General features: G+C 36.1%; 1 pseudogene; it reads right to left on the bottom strand.

The window, feature by feature from the left end:
- Positions 1-1,406: 1,406 nt before the first annotated feature.
- LOC107722203 (coiled-coil domain-containing protein 57-like) overlaps positions 1,407-4,940 on the bottom strand; it is a 23,317-nt pseudogene continuing 19,783 nt past the window's right edge.

Genomic DNA, 4,940 nt, shown 5'->3' on the forward strand with positions numbered 1-4,940 from the left:
CCCGGTATGATTACATGCACAGCAGCACAAATGTGTGCTTTTACGGGTCGAGGAAATTCAAGTTCAAGTTGACCCAGGTCGTGTGTCTGCTGTTTGCAAACAATGTGAAATTGGGTCAATTTAGCACGCAACACTGGATTGCTATTGAAACTCAACATCGATATTTTATCTGTCATAATTGTTCATTACGTATTTACAGTATGATTACTTGTTTAAACATAAGAAATGGCATCAAGAATTAAAATGATTGGATATAATTATAGCTTTAATTTTAGCCTGTTTAAATATTTATACAATTTCCTACAAATGGTTTTCAAACATTTTCAAAGTCAATTTCATGAATCTAGGTTTTCTAGTGTTTCCTAAAGAATTCTTAATAAAATAGATTTCTTAATGTTCTTTTTTTTGGTCACTCCATATGGGTTCTTGCATGTTGGTTATACACTACGCTGACTTTAATTAACTGGACAAAACGTTTTCAAATTTAATATTTTTAAACAAAATTGCTTCACTGATTTTCTTTTCTTTAAGAAAAACATCATACCAAACTACTGTCAACATCTTTTTTTTTTTTTTTTTAAGAATTTCAAACATTTTACAATGTCTAACCTCATACAGTATATTCATTATAGAAAGGTATTCAAGTCATTTCTCATATAAATTAATACAATTTTAAATAACCAGAGAGAATCAGTGTGCTTTTTTTGTTGCATAACACAGAAGAGTCATATTAATGCATCATTTGGCTTTTTTATGGCAAAGGGTCCAATCTAAATAGAGCAGTCAAATATGCACACTATAAATTTGGGGTGGAAAAATACTGAGTACATTGTTTAAATTGATGTTCGTCTAATACACATTATTGATGTAACTGTTGGTTAGATGCAGAAGTAACAGCACGTGAAGGCAGCACACAGATTGTTGTAGCAGGTGTCTATCGGCGGCGCTATGAAGCTCTGGAGACACGTGAGAGACAGTGGATGAAATTTTGACGGTTTCCAGTGGAAAGACATTCACCAATCAGTGAGCGGAGGTGTGTAGAACCAGCCAATCAGAATGAATGCAAAGGTGTTGCTAGGAGATAGGGCGATGTCAGGACAATGGTGGGAGGAGTGGAATCCTACACCTGCTGAGGCTGTGATGTCATCGTGAGGGGCTGGACAGCGCAGGGTTACTGCAGTTCAGAATGTGAAGTGTCATCGTATCAATCCTATTATAAAAATAGTCCTGTCTGACTACATTTCACGCGTATTTTGCATGAGTTCTGTAAAGGGAAAATTGAACCAAATGTTCATGTGCCTATTTAAATGTTTACTGATAAATTGAAACTACATTATCTGTACGCCAGACCAGCTATCATCATAGGTGCTTCTTATTATAAAAGACTCACATGTTTATTGGTCAAATTATGCAATAATTTATTAGAACATTTACAAAAGGTACAAATATGAAAAAAATCTTGCATGATGCAAAGTGAACAGATAAAAATTTATCACTTCAAATAAGACAGTCCTTTAAAGCGAGTGGCCCTAAATGATGCCTTTTTTCAATTTTTGATGTTGTAATTCTGAATCTTGCTCTTATTTCCAGTAAGGTGGTATTTTTAGCAGGTGCAAATGTTTTATGACTTTGTTTCTTCTTTTCCTGGAGTGATGCTTTCGTGCCTTCCACACCGGCCGGTGGAGCAGGAAGCTGATTAATATTTGGGAGTCCTCTGTTTGCTGTAGCCACCCTACCTGAGAGCACAAAATGATGAGGGTTTAAATCCTCATTTTAAAATTGTAAATCCCATGTAATGTGGTGGCTGAAAGTCAGTACTGGTAATCAAAAATTATCTGGTTTGATCCCTGTAGCCATGAGGCATCACTACTGTGATCTTGAGAAAAGCACTTAAAAGAAGAGTGCTTCAAGAAAAAGACATTATGTAAATGAGAAATGACATCACTTTGTCTGGATCTATGAAGTTATTAAAAATAATGTATAATAAAAATAATTTATTCAAATAAATGACTCGAATACACCTTTTGTATAATAAGCAATGACCTTTAATTCAAAAATTTAGATTTCCTAATTAAATGTCTTTTTTGGTGGTGCTTAAAGTAAAAAAAGTGGTGTACCTTTTTAAGAAAAGGCAAGGCAGGTTTGAAAACATTTTAGTTCATTTAATGTGTAAATCAATTGTTGTAGAAAAGACCAATACAAAGATTACATTCCTAAGAATTGGTGTTTTACATGTATGTGTTTAAAATTAAATGTCTTAAAGATTTCTCCTTCTTCATCTCCTATTTGTCATTGACCCAAATAGACGTCAACAGCACTTGCAATCAGATATTAGCATCTTTAATCTTTCCGACAGAGAAAAAAAATCAAAACTATTTACCTGTGCATGTGACTGATGCTGAAATGCTCTAAGTAAATATAATTTGATATTTGGACTAAATGATTTACTATGAATAAACGCTGACACTGAACCTTAGGTTGTATGATTGCAGAGTTGTCATTGCAAGTACCTATTTCGGTGCCAAGGTTTTCAAATGATGCAATTTTTAGTCAACTGGACTTTGTTTTCAATTTATTGAAGACATTTTGCCACTCCTCTAAATGGCTTCATCACCTGTCTGATGAAACTGATGTACCACCATGACGTGACACAGCCATTAAAGAGCCACAATTCAAGGAAAGATACTGTAAGAAATACAATGTCCAAAGAGAACTACAAATATTAAAAAATATGCCTATATAGACTATTCTCATTCAAAATCAACCTGTCCGGATGGATCTTTATTTCATGCCAGTATAAGACAATGTCTATTGAAGAGACAAGAGCAAAACTTGGCCTGACTGGTTAAAAAAAAAATCAAATGGCTCTATGGTCTAATCAGCATTATGACCATAGATTGGGCAAATTTCATTTGGCTTTGAGTCCAATCATGCAGCTCTGTCGTGATTCCCCCAATTTACAAAGCAATTCTGATCAAATCTGATCCTTTGTCTTGACAAATCAAGTTACGAAATTACATACACAGAAGATAATGTGCAGTAATCGGTTTACTCATTCAACATGGCTAAACAGTCAATAATGATATTCAATAAGTTCAGTAATGAGAGGAGAACTACAAAGGAAGTTGCTTGATCATGTTTTTAGCTTACCGACTAGTATTTGTTGCAGTTAAACGTCTTAAGTCTGACAGTATCGCAGGCGCAGTACAACACTTATATGATTGAATATAAATGGTCTATAGACAGAAGTGGCTCATTTATGACTTTTCTCCTCACCTTTGTCCTCACTGTCACTTGTAGAAAACACAGAGGAACTCAAACCTCGATCCAACATCTTCCACACATCTGTAGTGCCTACAGATGACAACAGAAAGTGGAGTGACCCGAGCAGTCCTACTGGAGCTTCAGATTGGTTCTGCGGAGGAGTGTTTTCTTTACTGCCCACAGACTTGAGGAAGGAACAGAGAAAAGGAACTCAAACATTGAAACAACAACAAAAGACTCACACTGTTTATAACCAACGTTCAAAAATTTGGGATCAGTAAGATTTTTTTTAAAGGGTGGTTGATTACGATTTAACTTTTTTAACGTTAGTTAGTGTGTAATGTTGCTGTTTGAGCATAAACAATATCTGCAAAGCTGCGGCGCTGAAAGTTCAATGCAAATGGAGATATCGTCTTTTAAAATTCTGGCAGTTTAATGCCTACAAAAACAGCTCGTAGGGACTACAACGGAGCAGCGGTTCTCAATACTGTTCCTCGCCCTGCTCTGCACACGCTCTGCATCTCTCTCTCTCATTCAGCTCAGCTCCAACAATGAACTGTTCCATTTATATACTTATTTTCACATAGCTATGAGAAGCGTTATACATGGACGCGCGTGCGGTTGCCGTACTGTATTAAACCTTTAATCAGCTTTAAATAAAACTGTATATTAAAAGCTAACATAAGCATAGCATTTACAAATAACAGCGTATCTAAAAGTATGAGACAACAACAATCAAAAAACATACCATTAAGAGCCGTGCTTGCACAGGTTCTGCGCGATCCTCTTCACTAATATCCTCTGCGTTTCAATCGGGCTCAAATTGATAAGCAGTATAGACGATGCCATTGTTTACAATACAACCGGAGCACATGCTCAACAGCCATTACTGTAGCCTTCAATGCCACATGATCCTTCAGAAATCATTCTAATATGCTGATTTGGTGCTCAAAAAGCCTTACTTATTATTATCAATGTTGAAAACAGTTGTGCTGCTTAATATTTTGGTGGAAACTTTGAAATAGAAATTTGTGTAACATTACAAATCTACTTTTGACCAAATTAATGCATTCTTGGCAAATAAAAGTATTAAAGGTGACATATCATGAAAATCTGACTTTTCCAGGTTTTAAGTGCTATAATCAGGTTCCCAGTGCATCTACCAACCAAGGAAACGTGAAAAAGATTAACCTAGTAACTTTGTTTTGGGAAGCCTTTTTCTGCAAGCGTCTGAGAAAACGAGCGCGTCTGATTTCGCTCCCTTGGTGATGTGGCAAAGGGATTTCATTATAATATTAACGCCCCTCAATCTGTACGTTTACACCCACGGCGCCGTCATTTCATTTCGCAAGCGACAACGGTGTAACAGCTTTAATGCCATGGCAAAAGTTTGAGCAAAACATGCTAACTGTTCTGTTTTTGGCTGCACAGACGAGCACAGAACACTATTTACAGTCCCAGCCTCAGAGGAGACAAGCAGTGGTTTTATTGATTTATTTAATGTATATTGCTGCTGCCGCACAGATCTAAAATAAACATGCGATTTATTTCCCAGCTGTTTACCTTCACAGACATAACCGACTGTTTTTTGTAACTCACGTGTGTTTTTAACGTAAACCTGTGTGTGAATGAGAACTTAGTTTAGTACTCACATGCTGTGACAGCCACTTTCTGTC

Source organism: Sinocyclocheilus rhinocerous, unplaced genomic scaffold (genome assembly GCF_001515625.1).
Source record: "Sinocyclocheilus rhinocerous isolate Xijiao unplaced genomic scaffold, SAMN03320098_v1.1 scaffold334, whole genome shotgun sequence".
NCBI classification, from domain to species: Eukaryota; Metazoa; Chordata; class Actinopteri; order Cypriniformes; family Cyprinidae; genus Sinocyclocheilus; species Sinocyclocheilus rhinocerous.